Source organism: Micrasema longulum, unplaced genomic scaffold (genome assembly GCF_059751315.1).
Source record: "Micrasema longulum isolate JH-2025_06_02 unplaced genomic scaffold, ASM5975131v1 h1tg001582l, whole genome shotgun sequence".
Classification (NCBI taxonomy): domain Eukaryota; kingdom Metazoa; phylum Arthropoda; class Insecta; order Trichoptera; family Brachycentridae; genus Micrasema; species Micrasema longulum.
Window position 1 is genome coordinate 590 of NW_028278765.1, and position 16,304 is coordinate 16,893.

General features: G+C 31.5%; 1 long non-coding RNA gene across 1 annotated transcript in view; it reads right to left on the reverse strand.

Moving 5' to 3' along the window:
- Positions 1–2,533: 2,533 nt before the first annotated feature.
- Positions 2,534–16,304, reverse strand: part of LOC148274782 (uncharacterized) — a 190,383-nt gene continuing 176,612 nt past the window's right edge. The window contains exon 3 of the long non-coding RNA XR_015824200.1: positions 2,534–4,143. This is a non-coding gene — a long non-coding RNA (uncharacterized LOC148274782). The remainder of the gene's footprint in view (positions 4,144–16,304) is intronic.

A 16,304-nucleotide genomic window follows, 5' to 3' on the forward strand; every position in this document is an offset into this window, starting at 1 on the left:
GAATCGTAAATGCTAGATAGTGTGTAAAGTGGCCACGTAAACCAGCCAATCATAGGTCATAAGCCCTGTTAATGCCTAGACTTCCATATTCTTATCTTAAAAACGTTTTCCCTTTCGGTTAAAACAAATTTAGATCTATATATATCGATGGCTCAGTTCCATAAAGGGATGCCTAAAAAAATGTTTTCAGTTATGCTATTTACCATATTTAAAAAAACATCCTTTTTCAATTCTACAAAAGTGTAACTCTTAAAAGTATTGATTTTCTCATAAAAGACAAATGTTTTAATATGGAAATAAATAAACTTAACAATCTCTAAGCTCCATAACCGATTAAAATGTTGTGACAATGTGTATAACACCTGTAATCGTAAACTAGTAACCATTGTGTGAACATTTTACAAAAATATATTCATATATACTACACTTAAGGTGATGTTTATATTTTTTTGTTACAAATAAATTTAGATCTGTCAAAACTTTGGTCAGCCATTACTCAAAACAAGTCATTTCTAGTTATCTCTGTATGTAACTGAGCCATCGATATAACTCCTTAGGGAGAAAATCCAGCCTGTCTACAAACATTTGAACATACTCACCACATTTTTAATAGTCAACAAACATTGTACAACGAAAACTGGTATTTATATTGCACATACGTATATTAACAATAACAATAAATAAATTAGTTTTTTACCTCTTTTCAAAATTTTCTACATCGTACTTCACAACATTTCGAATTTCCGCAGCCAGCGTAATTTTAAAAAAAAACTAATATTGGAACAATTTCAAAGTTGATTCCCCGTTCTACAAGAAGTGGATTTCCATTATCAACCGTCTTTTTTATGACTAACCAAAATATTCGAATAAATAAAATAATAAATCATAAATGGAAAAAATAAATTATTATCCTTAAAGTTAACGGGGTGAGTCAAGACGAAAATAAACTACCCATTCAATAAGTTTCAATGGGTCGTAACTACAACATACACGATTTATCTAAAATAAGTAAGTAGCCTAATTTCATGGATCGTATTTCTAAATAACGATATTGGAAAAAGGAAACGTGACATTAATAAACGCCCGAGGGCTAATATACTAAACTAGTACATACCATAAAATTTATTGCGCTGGTGATTTACGTTTTTGTATTACGGAGGGTTTTACTTTAAACTAAATAAGTAATTTTTACTCGGATATTTCTTTCTTACTGTATGTAAATGTTTAATTTAAATTTTTATTACAATTTGTATTAATTTATTTGTTTTATATATGTGTATTTTTTTTGTAAAAGGAATAACCCGCTAAGCCTCTATTTTGAGGCTTGTCAGCAGGTGGGATAGAGGGGATATGGAACGAGGTAATGAAAAATACACCACAACACCCAGCCTTCTAAACTTCCAGCCAACTAAAAAACAGACTGGTCAAACAAATTGGAAAAAATAGTTTATACCAAGCTGTATTTTAAGTGGGCAAATCGAGCTTGTACATTATTTACTTAATAACTAAAAAAATACTGTTGTTTTTTTTAAAAGGAATAACCTGCTAAGGCTCTTTCTTGAGGCTTGTCAGCAGGTAGGATAGAGAGGGTATGGAAGGAGGTAATGAAAAATACACCACAACACCCAGACCAATTGAGAAAAAAATATTTATTGGATTTTTTTCTTGCAACTGGCGGGAATCGAACCCGCGACGCCAGTTTCACAGATAGCCGTCTCACCAACTGCGCCACGGTGCCTGCCTTACTTAACTTGCTATCTTATTCTAGTTTTATGTACATATTATTACTTGTTCCAATATTTTTATTATTATTACCATACCTTTATGTAAATATTATTCTGTCCCAAAATGAGTTTGTTGTAACTCCCAGGAGTACAAAAAAATTGTATAATTCAATTAAAAAATATATAAAAAAATTAATTGTGTCTATAGCAAATAAGTGTGTTATCAAAATAAACCTACCCGCCAGTAATGGATAATGGGCAGCATTTTACATAGAAAAACCGTTTCAGCCTGTCGGCAACTCGATAAACTTGAACGACTTCAGAATACATGCTTAAGCCTGTAGTCTGGTAAAACGCACGCAAAATGAGAAAATCATACGATTTTGTCATTTTAAAACGAATGTTTTTTTTTAATCGCTCAATAATAATTTTAAAAAAAAAACATAAATGAGATAAAAACAATAATTTGCAAAGGTATTTCTGTTAAAAAATATGCTCAAAAGTTTTATGTAACTAAAATATAATTACTTTTAGACCGGCAGATTACGCCGTTTCAAATTTAGACTCAACTTAGGTATCTAAAATTATTGGGTCATTTAGCCATTTTGTGTTTGAGTCCCTATTGTGTTAATGATTTTATTTATTTAAATTTCTTTCCATTGTATCTGTATTCTTGTATTCATTTATTTTATACGCGCTATCACTATGTAGTTTACAGTTTATAATAACCATATCTGTGTATATTTTATTATGAAAAAGCCCGCTAGGGCGTTTAAATAATAAAAAAAATATATATAATAAAAACTGAGTTTTTTTTCTTTGGTTCTGTAAAATTCAACTCAAACAACAATTATAATTAACATATAAACGTAGCTTTATTCTACACTATTTTAATACTTGTACAAACGTTTATTAACAAATACCACAATGACATTCAGCAGTAGCTGTCAACACTGGATACTGGCCGATTTTATTTAAAATTAATAATGCCAAAAACAGTCACTGCAAACGCCACATGTCCTATGTGATACATAATATTTCAACGGTATGCTATAAAAAAAAATACTCAGTCGGAAATAATGTTCGAAATTCTAGTTTCCAAATGAAGAATCTATAAATGATATTTGTAATCTGCAAGCTTGTTTTAGTATTAAAAAAGTTTACTTGGGTTAAAGATGTAAAATAAAGTGTACTTTTTTGTATAGAGAAATAAGCTGAGGTAGTCGAATAGTTCAACGTTCACTGAAAACGGGATGTGCGCACTCACTTCATATATATATTTTTTGTAGGAAAATATAAACAGTGATGGTGTTGTATAATAAATAGTAATTATTTTATTTCTTTTCGCAAAAACATATTTACTATAAAACTATATTATTGAAAGTCAAATATAATGGTAAGCTGTACATTACCGCTTATTTTGATGATTCGTCCGTGCTGAGTAGGCATCTTTAAGAATGGCAAATTTTATTGTTGACAACATTTTTTTTGACATTGTATTTTAAGTTGAAAATGTAGTAAATAATAAACAAATTAGTAAAATAACAATAAGAATTTTGATTTCTACTTAAATTCAAATATAGAAATTCCTATCTATTTTAACTTTGTGAACCATAACAGAAAATCTATAACGATGATTACATGGTTTAATACAAATGAAGAATTTCAGTGGTTTTTTTTCCCACTTAGACTGTATTCTTTATCCGCCCGGACACATAATACTAACATAACACGGGCATAATAATAAGTAATGCGGAAGTTTAGGGGTTTTTTAGTATTTTTTTATTTGTTAACAGACTATCAAACTAAGCCAAATAAAAAATAAAAATTACGCATCGTATTATCAGCGCTATAATATTTTGAAATTTTGTGATTTTGAAATTATTCTGCGTGTGATGTTACAAGCTCTTCTCGGTGAACTTTGCTGATTGGTAAATTAGCTGCCCGTAAACGGGAATTCTATCACAACATTATCATTGGTTGATTCACGAGAACTCGTGACATCATTTAAAGTAGTTCATTATTATTAGGACCATTTAAAATAAATAAATAATACATTTTCGAGAAGCATCGCCGTACAATTAAATAAAGCTCTAATTTCTACCGCGTGATTTTATATTTAATTTTCCGTAGAACTGAACTTCCTTATTATAATTCACTCAAGATTCGATTCTACCCAATTGTAAGGGTGATTGGCGGGACATAAATTAGATTCAAATTCGTTTTTTGCATTTTACGATTCATCGGAGACAAATGATTTACATCTTGCCTGTTTTGCATTTAAATGGGACCCCATGTGGCTTGAGGGATGCTATCATTATCTTATAAATAGGTTCTTTTTTACCTTGTGAAGCAGGGTAAGCACCAACTGACGTCACCGCAGTAATTTAATTTCGGATTAAACTGGTTGAAGACTTACCTGAAAAAAAAAGAAAAAGTTTGTCAATTAATTTAGATACACAAATATTTACCTGAAATTATATAAAAGTTTAAGACAACATTTATAATTTATAATAATATTGGTTTTAATGCCGGCAAATTTCTGATAAAAAAAGTAAAATTTTGTTCAAAACATACTGGAAAAATTTACAACCAAAATATTCTTCCTTAAAAGGGACAAAAAACATAATTCCATAAACAAGGGTTTGGAGTAAATTTAACTAAATAGTATACAAATGCAAATAAAAATTTTCTTTAAAACTTATTAGTTTCAATCAAGAAACAATATTTTAAGTTTGTCCATATTTTTGTAGACAAGAACTGGATTCATCCCCCGGGGATAAAAATTTTTACTCTGTAAATAAAGAAGTTTGACAGATTAAAAAAAAAAATTAATAATATCGAACATTTTTCACTTTGTGATAGGCATAACATTCTGCATAATTTGTTTTTAAATTTGTATAAACCGCTTTAATTAATAGTGAAAAAAATAAGTATTTGCGTTTTTATGATTTCCCAAATAGATATATCAACTTTGGGGTCATCGTCGTAAATAGCCGCGTTCGAAAATGGAAAATAAGTTGTGGTAAAGCGGGATTCGAACCATCCGATTCGGAGTCCCCGACACTTTCTACTGGACCACAACCCGTGTCTTAAAAATTATTAACGATTTTTTATGAGGAATACATAGAAATATTATAAATTTAAACACAAAACAACATGTTTCAAAGAAGAACACATAAAAACTGAATGCATAATTTAAAACAATATGCACAATAGTTATGGTGGGAAATAACTTTTTGTTGAATTTGGTTAAAACATTCTAAAGATATCAAAGTGTTTCAAACTGCACATTAGCTCAAAGTTTTAGGTCTTTCGTTTTTTTGAATATATTGTATACAATTATTGTTTTGCTCTTGTTTGTCTTTGCTAAATAGTTTTATGTTCTTTTTGTTCAGTTTCTTGCATTTATGTTTCTTCATGTAACTGTTGTAATTGGCTTAGGCCATATATATAATAAATAAATAAATAAGTAGTACGAAAATAATGCACATAGTTGCTTAAACTTTTCAAGTGTGCGTGCATCGGTAAATTGTTATGGTATCCCTTTTATATATTATAGTGGTAAAGATGCTTGTCCAAGGAGTACTGAGTTCGATTCCCGTTAATACGTGTGTACATATTTAGAAAAAAAAACTCTAATGTGTTTTTTAACTACGCCTAGTTGTGCTGTGTGAAGAGAAGTAGTATCTTACATGGTCAAGTTGTGGAGGACATTGGTAAAATTAACCAAAGTAGGACTCAAAATGCCGAACACTCTTCTAGTGGAACGGATGGCCTGTCGATGACTGTCAACAGTTCATGTCATGTATCTGATGAAAACAAAGCAAAAGCTACAAAGTTGCTACGATCAGTGGGCGGTAGAGGCGGAGATCCACAGATCTTTAGCAATCAGCACGATCGTGTCCGCTGATCAATTGAGTCTTTATTTGCCGAGAAGAGGATGTATATGAACCGGAAACGGAGCGGTCGTGATTAGAAACCGGATGCGGAGAGTGCTGAGATCGGAAAAATGCAAGAGCAATTAAACTATACACAGCGGTGAGATTGCCAGTGAACTATTGGCATGCGATACCGGCTTGCGAAAAGTAACCACTGTTATATTTAATCGGCATTAACATTGTGGAATAACATGATTTAATTAATTAAATAAAAAACTTTGTCATGAGATCACATGAATAATTTTTTTGCACTACTATACAGTATCGGATAGCACAGATTTTTTAATCTACAGGTGTAGTTATAAACGAAAGAGAAATATACAGAAATAAAACAATTTAGGTACTAACAGCGGTGGGAGGTGTTTAGTATATAACAGCATTTATCGATATTATTCCTAGCCGATTACCTTTCTTTATCCTTCCCTTGACACATCCTTATGGTTTACATCAAGATAGAAACACAAAAAAATTACATTTGGATTCGGAACAAAGCAAACAACATTTTTGACCATATACAAAACCATTGCATAAAAATTCTTGGATTCGTCGCGCGTCGTTGTAAAAGTTATCATAAATAGTCACATAATTCATAGTGAATTTCATCGTCCCGAGCCCAAAATTGAAGGACATGCACATCGTATCAAAGGTAGGTCCATTTCCGTGTTCCTTTCCTTTCTTTAAATATTTCCAACCTTTTACAAAACTAAATGAAATTCGTTTTCTTGCTACAGTCCGCTTTTCGTTAACAGGAGTTAATTAAAGAGAGAGGTTTATTTAACGGGAATATTGCGAATGGATTATTAAAAATAATTTTATTAATCCCACCCTGCTAATAATTAGTAGATATAATTTTTATTTCTGTGTGTTTATGATTAGTTTGGATGAAAAGCGTTTTGATTGAAAAAAATCAAGTAACCGCTGATATGCGAGAGTAAGGAAGTGGTGGTTTTTCAATATATTTTATTTGTCAATAATTTTTTTTGTTCTTAAAATGGTAGCAACGGAGATGATGATGTTATTACATGTGTATAAGTTTGAAATATTTATAACGGTTGAAGAAGCCGCTTAAATACTCATTACTTATAAAAATATAATTTTCTTGGTAATAATTTCAATCATATTATGCTTATGTAAACAGGTATATTAAAGGTATCATTCAAATTTGATCAAATCTAAAAGCCTTTTTATGTATTTTTAATGGAATGCTGAATATTAATCTCAACTGTGTTATCATTTAAAGTGTATTTATTTAAATGTGTAGATTGTGTATATAAAATAATACAAATGCTGATGAAATATGCATAAGTATAAGTAGATTTTTTTAAAATTTCATTTCGAATTTTAGCTTCGGGAAGCCGACGGAAATAAATAATAAAGAAAAAAGTTGCACTGCAAGAGAATCATACTTTTTCAGGAATCTTCCTGTTGTCGGATTAGCGAAAAGTACGTTCGATAGTATTTAAGGCTAAAATAAACAATCTTATAAATCAAAATTGAGTTTTTTTGTTTATTGTAAGGGATACAAAAGCATTTTTAAAATGAAAAAAATGTTTCTGAAGTCGACACACGAAATTTTTAACCAGAATGTGACACAACATATTAACCTACCTATCACATAAATAGGAAGAATGAGTTTCCTTTTAAATGTTTGGCAAGTAACAATGAAGTTCAGTGCCAACGAAAATTTAGCTCTTATTTTTTTAAATGATGAACTCGTATTTTTTGTAATCTTAAAATGGACATTTTTACACCGGATTTGGAAAGTAAAATTTGTATGACTATGCTGGATGTTAATAAAAAAAATATTTATCCTTGCTACGCGAAGAATGAATGTCCGCTTATTCAGCAACACATTTGTATAAGAGAGAGCATGAAGATAGAACTCATAACAAGGAAGATAAAGACCCTGTACTGTGGCGGGTGTTGTGTAAAACAGATTTAGTCTTCAGTTGGTTGAAGACAGCGATGGGGGACCCACGCGCGTAATATGAGCGGCGGATTTATGATTTTTAAAGTATAACAGGGCTAAATTATAACAGGGAGAACACGTTAAAGAAGGGAATATGGAAGTCTAGGCATTTACAGGGCTTATGAACTGTTGGCTGGTTTAAGTGGCCACTTTACACACTGTGTAACATTCACCATTTTGCCTATGTTTAAACATCCATATTTCTTCAATTCTTCCATTTGTTACACAGTGTGTAATATGGCCACTTTAACCAGCCAATGACAGGGCATAAGCCCTGTAAATGCCATTCCCTTATGTAAGGTGTTCTCCATCTCTGTTATAATTTGTTAATCTTAATGACTCCCGAGGGGGTGAAATCCAGTCGTTTGTCTACAAACATTTGGACAAACTTACATAAATTATGGGGAAAAGGAATTATTAAATAATATGTCTCGATGTTTTTTTTTAATGTATGAACTTCAGAATATTCCGTCTTTTACTAGTGTTAATACGATGTTACATCACCGTACGCAAAGGGATTATTTACCACAAAGTATGAAAAAAATATTTTAATAAAAAAGAACTATGTACTTTGAACGACGTCACTAGTTCTTCCGAATCAACCAATGATAGAGTGGTGTGATAGATTTCCGGTTTATAGGAAGTCAATTCATCAATCGGCAGAACTTACCGAAGAGAACTTCACACACGGAGTAATTTCAAAATTAAAGAAGTTTATAAAATCATAGCGCTGATACACGATACACAAAAATATTTGGCTTAGTTTGAGATGGTCTTTTAACAAAACAAAAATATAAAACATATCTGATTCAATTCCCTCACTGCGTTCACCACTGGAACTGGGACTTTTGGCCCAATTTTCTTTTTTTAAAAAGCATATACGTTGTGTAAAAACATTGTTTTTTTTACAGTTAAAAGGCTTATGCACCGACATAGCTTCTATACAATGAAGAAGTCACAGTTGTTACATAGCCCGCTTTATTTCGTCGCATTGTTGCAAAACCACGACTGAAACCAGGAACTGCACAGCGCGGCGGCAAAAACATGATAACCCTCACATTATCACCATTGTAGAAAATTGATTTCGTGTTTTGTGACTGCGGTTTAATTATACTTCTCGAGGAGAGAAAGAAAGTAATTTATTGCTGACAAATGCTACCAATGTGCAAGGCTTTTGCCTAAGCCAGTGGTTCTTAACCGATGCTCCGCGAGCTTGTTGCAAGTGCTCCGCGCAATTATGAACACTAAAACTCTATGCTGACAAAAATGAAGGTAAGGATGATTTTGTACAATGTCTTCAAAATTATATCTGATATATTTAGCCGATATTTTTGATAACTTAAATGGCGTCAAAGCCAGCATTCAAGGAAGAAAATAAATAAAAAATAACTTCCAAATTGATTGACAAATTGACAGACTTTCAGAAAAAAATACTTTTTGGAAAAATCGCATTTTAGAAAAAAAAGAGTAGATATGTTTCCTTCGTTACATGAAAACACTGCAGAGGAAATTCTTATAGCTATAACAGAACATTTAACTTTATTGGAAGAAAATATTGAATTTTATTTTCCTTTAATAAATATAAAAATTTATGACTGGATACGAAATCCCTTTGCGGCAATTGATACTTCCAAGAATACATCGAATTGTGAATTTTCGTATCAAGAAGGAGAGCAATTAATTACTCTGTCAACAGATCCTATTCTAAAAACAAAATTCTCAGAAATAACTCTGGATGAATTTTTGTTCAAAACGAATACCCAGCTCCGAAAATTTTATTACAGTTTTCAAACTCATATTTGTGTGAGATAGGTTTCTTGACATGAACCAATATTAAAACGAAGAAACGCGAAAGACAGGTGCGAAGGTTTTCACGGTCACAGTTATCAATATGTTTCTTTTTTGGGTGATACCGTGTGTGTTGGATTTGTTCCGACGTTTCAGCTACCATTGCAGAAGCTTCACTCAGCTTACCCTGAAGATGGCTCCTGCAATGGTAGCTGAAACGTCGGAACAAATCCAACACACACGGTATCACTCAAAAAAGAAACATATTGAAACGCGAAAGACTTAGCAATTTGGATGGAAAAATGAAAGTAGCTTTATCAAATATTAGACCTTATATCGCTGAAATTTATAAAAGCCGACAAGCTCAGGTGTCACATGAAATAATTTTCGCAAAAAAGTTTTATTTGAGTATTTATGTTTTTATGTATGTTTTTGATTAACGTAATTTTTAGCTTGTCTGTAATAAAATAATCAGTTTTATTTTTAATAAAAGTTATCTTTGAATGTTTTTGGAATCATTAGTTTTGGTGTACCGCGAATTTTCCTCGCGATCAAAAGCGCTCCCTGACTTCAAAGAGGTTCAGAGCTACTGGTCTAAGCCGTGTCGCGCACGGTTAACTTTTATGTCGCTAACCGGATTGTCGTGCGATCGAAGTGTGCTATAATAAGGAGGTACGCAAGATTTTTACTTTCGGTACTCCATTATTAGATGCGGATCAATATAATTTTACCACTTTTTAAACTGATAAGAGGTTTTTATCAAAAACTCAGCCATTTTTGAGAGTATCAATTTTTATTTTCCTGACGGTTATCTCCGACAGCGTCAGCACATTCTGTTTTACCTCCCGGTTTCCAAAACCAACCTGCCTCTGGTTAAACCGATTAGAAGAACAGATGCCTGACATTATCATTTTGGAGATCGACATCTTTCACATCAGCGAAACTATGTTACTTGATATTTATACCCATCATCAGGTGTAGATATCAAATAAACCAAAACTATTTTGAAGATAAGTACTTAGGTACTGATATGGTTGGATGGTGGGGAAAGGCAGAGTGGGATGGAGGGGTGAGACAGGGTGAGTTTTTCTATTTATATTAGTAGCAAGATGGACATGTCAAAAGTCAGAATAATAGGCGCGCTTGGATGAGATGTATAAATGTAGATGAAGCGAGATCTGTATGCAAAGACATAGTGATATGTCATCCTATCCTTTCTGCCTACCCTTAGGGGGAAACAGCAAGACGGTTTGTTGTTGGGGTGAAGGATTTTGGAATCTATATTATCAATTACATATAATATTATATTACAATATTATTAATTACATCTTCTTCTTCTTCGGTCTACTGTTCTCCACTTTTAGATGTAGGCTTCTTCCATATCCTTCCATTTTTCTCGGTCAGTTGCTACTTGGAGCCAATTTTTACCCCCTACAGCAGCTATGCCGTCTGACCATCATTTTTGAGGTCTTCCGACGCCTCGCTTATTCTCCCAAGGTCTCTCTATCTTAAAATTTTTGGGGTCCATCTTGTGGAGTCCTTTCTCATTAATTACATACAATTAAAAATTATATTTTTTTAGAATATATTATCTAAGTTTACGGAACTTGTTTAGAAAAGAAAAATGAATGTAAAACGAACTCCGTCTCTAAACACGGGTTTTTAGTATATTAGCGAGGTAGAATCGTTATTAAAATGTATGTACATATTTTCATACAATATGTAATTTATTTTTTTATCTTGTAAACCAATGTTGATTAATCAATCAAATAATTTGTTTAGTTAATTACCTGAAACTAGTTGTGTTGTAATGACATTAAAATCATGTGCTAAATATAAACAAAGTGTTATTGAAAAAAATATTTGAAATGTTATTCCACATAGTAAATACTGAAACAGTAAATAATATGAGTTTTGATTTGGTCGTGCGTGATAAGTCCATGAAAACTAAACATGCGCTTAAAAATGACTGTGGGAAACAAACAATCAATTCACATTACATAAAACGTGCGCTCGCAGTTGCGAAGAGGAAAGTTTCATAGTTATGAAGAGGAAATGGTGAGGAATTAATCAGACGGTCATAATTTTAAAATTGACAGTAAACGTTAAAGGAACAAGGCGTCACTATACGAAACGGGTTAGCGAGCACTTTTAGAAATAATGTTTGGGTTAAAAATGCTGTCGCATTGTTACAAATACGAGTTTTAGCTGTTTAAGTTTTTTTTTATATATATTTGGACTCCTGTATTTAGAAGCCTTACGTGTCATGTACAAGGCTAAGGTACTCGGAAAAAATCGTTTTTGTTTGTCTTGGAAATGGGATGTTCAATCACTGATTTTGGTTAATTACCTTTATCCAATCACCATTGTTGCAAAGTTCAAGAACAATGGCGCGTGATAACTACTTTTAACTACAGTGTGGACATCTGTTAAGGATATTCCATCTTTCCTGCATTCTGCTTCAAGATTATGGCGTTGTAAACTGAAAAATGAGCACTGAAATAACAGATATTCAATACTCTGTGAAGCAATATCATCGCATGGACATTAGTCATCATTCCTTAATTTAAACCTTTATAGATAAATTCTCATAGCTCTGTGTCCGGTAAAAATTTGGGTGGTTTCGAAAGTACTTTGGCGATGATGACGGAAGTTTGCTGCATCAGCCAGCGTTGGGAAAAACATTTTAGTGATTTTACCTGTAGAAGAAGCGCGGTAATGATCCTACCAACGCTGCTGCGTATTTTGTTTTATACAGCGTTTAGCAAAGCTAAGGGGAAATTCTGAGAAGAAAGGTGTCGTTCTTTTACAAGATGCGGCTCTTGCTCGTTCATCCGCTGTCTTATTTCCTACGATACCAGCATGTCTTCTTATCCAGCAAATTCGAATGATCATCCTTCTTATTTGTAGATGCTTAATTTTACTCTGAATATCTACAATTAATAAATTTACCGACCAAATATCAGTTATAGCTTGAACGCCCGAAGGACAATCTGATAATATTTTTGTAATAAACTATCTATCTGGTGGTTTTTATAATAACCATTCGAGAGCTTCTCGTATTGCGAGTAGTTCTGCCTGAAAAACTGAGCAGAAATCATCTAATTTAAATGTTCTGCCTGTTAATTCTTTATCACTCTCAAAAGAAACGAAAGCTGTTTAAGTTTCATTCATTTGTTTCGATTGCCATTTTAAATGGGATGCTCATGTACAAAAATTGTGTAATAGATTTAGATCAATAGTTGGTGAAATGTATAAATTAAAATATTATGTCCCAGATAGTACTTAAATAATAATTTATTTGTCACTTTCAGAATCAATTATGAGATACGCTTTAACCTCATGGGCTTTTTCCAGTAATACAAACATAAACATTGTTCAAAACTTAAAAAATTCAATGATAAAATTATAAATTGAAAGAAAATTGTACTGTCAGCGACACGATATTCCAATATCCTTATTGTATAAACCTATAAATATTTTATCCGTTAGAGCTTTATTATGGTCCAAGCTGGTTTTTCAGCATGGGTCTCTATCTGAATAAAGAAATAAATTGGAGCATGTATACTCGGTTCACTAGCGTAGATGGACTACCTCTCCCTAAATTCAATAATAAAAACAGGAAAAGAACACTAGAGTACAATATTCATAAATGTATAAATGCTCCCATTAAACATAAAAAATCAAAAAACTTATATGGCTCAAGAGAAAGACGTCTGCTGAAAATCTGGCTTTTAGAACGTGGTGTTTATATTGAATTTTTTTTGTTTTTCTTTTTTATTTGGACAATTCTTTAATTTTTTATTTTGATGTACATCTTTTCTTTTTTTCCATAGTAATAAGAGTTTTTATATGTTTATAGAATTTGAGAGATAAGATTATGTATATATATTAGAACTTAACTATAAGCACCTGCTGACGAACTGTATTTTATGCAGTTCAGTAGGACTTTATAATTTATATGTTAATTTTTGTTTGCTTTTGATAAATAAAAAAAAAGTTAATCTAAAATAACCGAGTAAAGGAAGAATAGAATAGAGAAGATAATTTAAATGCAGACCCTTATAAGAGGTGTACACGTTTATTTCTAAGGGCCTTACTTATAAACATGGTATAAAGTTACGCCTAGGCATAGCGGAAGAATAAGGATGGGAGTACCATATGGGTACTATTGGGAATATCATCCATATTATGTGATAGAATCTTACAAATATCTTCATAATTAAAAAAATATATAAAGGTTACGTACTAGAAAATTGTAGTGTTTCTATCCGTTATTTGTTTTTGTCTTTGGAAGCAGAAATACGTTTTTTTTTTGTTTGTCTCGTGTCATACCAATATTTGTTGTCCGACAGGTTTTTTGTGTAAGTGCTGTAGAATAGTATTTATGCCAATATAAATACATACATATATTATGTTTTATGTCTAGTACTAGGAATTCTGTATAAAATCCGTCGGTAGAGTATTGATGAGCTTTTTGTTAGCTACTCTTAGTGAGATTTTTTGTGCTTTAATTGCCACTTGTTGCCGCTTTGCAAATATTATACTCATTGGTACATCATTCCAAATAATACACTACTGCACGTCGTTTGATCTTGCTCATAAGAAACATGGAAATAAAAAGATCACAATGATCAAATGTTTTCTTAGTAAAATACGTAGACTCCGTGTTCAATAATTTCTGCATGCTCACACAATAGGGAAATATCACTTTTTTAACATTTTTAAAGTAATAAAGGTGTATAAAAATTTTTTTTTTGCTAATTATTAGTAGCATAAAAAATACTTTTAAATTTGTAATTTTGAATTCCGCAAAAACGGTGATTCCACTGGCCACGCCCCTAATACATCACGATTCATGTTTATTTGTTCTTGCAATTGAAAATTGTGCAGAGCAGTATCACGAATCTTGACGACACAAAAACCAAGGCCAAACACGTCGCGTTTTTCTACGAACGTATTTTAACTGAATTTCTTTTTTATATTTATGTATGAAAACATTTCTCTTCAATATGCATATTGATTTTGAAAATAAAATTAATTATTCGAAATCCATTTCATATAGGTATATTTTTATTTGTAGTATGCGATATTTCCATATTCACAATGATACGCTGCAACCATAAACTTTTTTGGTTTGAGTTTACAACAATTTAAACGAGCACTAAATCAATAGTCCAGATCTTGTCTTGATGTCCCTTATGTTTGTCAATGTTTCTTTTTTAAAAAATGTCTTTAACTATTCTTATATTAATACCCTATGAATTGTATAAATGGACAATGTTTGTTAATAAATAAATAACTAACCAGCTAAATAGCGAGAAAAACACTGGCATTCTAAGCCTAAAAGTCGTAATAGAACAATTTAGTTTTTTTTTAGGTAATAGATATTCGATAGCTTTAACGAGTCATTTCTGCTTCTCAAATCTGATATATTATCTTGTCAAAAAACAAAGAAATCAGATCGGCATAGTACAAAGCAGTAATCTAACGTAAAATTTGCAATTCAGCAAAAACGAGCCTTAGCGGGGCAGAACAGTATTTGTAAATTAAATAATGAATTAGATTTGTTTAATGGTGAAGTTAATAAATGATAAAATAAATAAAATATATATGAAGTGAGCATGAGAAAGATAAATAATCAACTATAATATTTACATAATCATCAATCAAATTAAACAAAAACTAGTGTTTGTTCGGTCATAACGGGAAGAAATATATTATGTGAGAAGTGAATAATATGTGTGGCATTCCAACGTAATATTTTATCGCTATGAATTAATAATAAGCCACTTTAAATAAATTTCGAAATGAAAATCCACTTATCCCCACTAACATTCTTATTATTTTTACGTTAATATTTTACAATTTATTAAAAACCGTTAAAAAACCGTTAAAAACTTTAAACACGTCCATAGTTTGTATGAACCTTTTTACTAGTTAATTTATATTTGTCAACGCTGTTATCATAACTTCCATTTCACAACAGAAGTGATTAATTATTAAATCGTTAAATTCATTATAAAGTCGAAAATGCCCAATGAAAATTTTATATGCCTTCGTAAATGATAAGTGATAAAACGAATCCATAAAACAATATAACAATGCAAGTTTATTAGCACGAACAGAAGTGTATAATGTATTATAACATCTAACCGCCTCTTTAAATTGACTGTTATGATCTTAAGCAATCGATTGAGAAAAATAACACACGAGAAAATACACTTAAGCAAAAATTGAAATGGTACAAATAAATACTAAGCAATTATTAATATGTGCGTATTAGCTTATTGTAATTAATTGTTTAATATTTAGCTTTTTACGTAAAATCATGAATTTTCACGTGTATGTGTGTCTAGAATCTAGACTGATATTAAAATGTTAGCTATGAACATATTTTGTTTTACACGGTAGAATTGGCTCTGCGCTATTTAGCCACTTTACTGGAATAGAGTGTATTATTATTTTTATTATAACTGATTACTCCTTTAAATATTAAATATCACAAATTATAAAAGGCAGGTAGATAATAAGTAAGAGCCAGCGTATCGGTTGTGAAAACTATACACGAAACGAAAAACGGCATAAAATGACTAACACAGTAATCGAATATATTTAAAAGTTCATACTTTAGAAAATACGCAGTTTTCTGATTGGTCGCGAATTATGTGGGTATGCATTGTTAACAATGTTTATTATCACAACTTCAACATCCTTTTTACCCACAACCACTGTTCACTTCCCGACTTAGTGTTCTTTGATCATCCGCCACAATAAAACCTCGTGTAGTGAATCGCGCGTTTATTTTGTTGAACGTGTGCCGCATCATAGACTTTGTTTCCACTAACCACCAGTGTTCAGCTCCAGATAGGGGGTCTATCC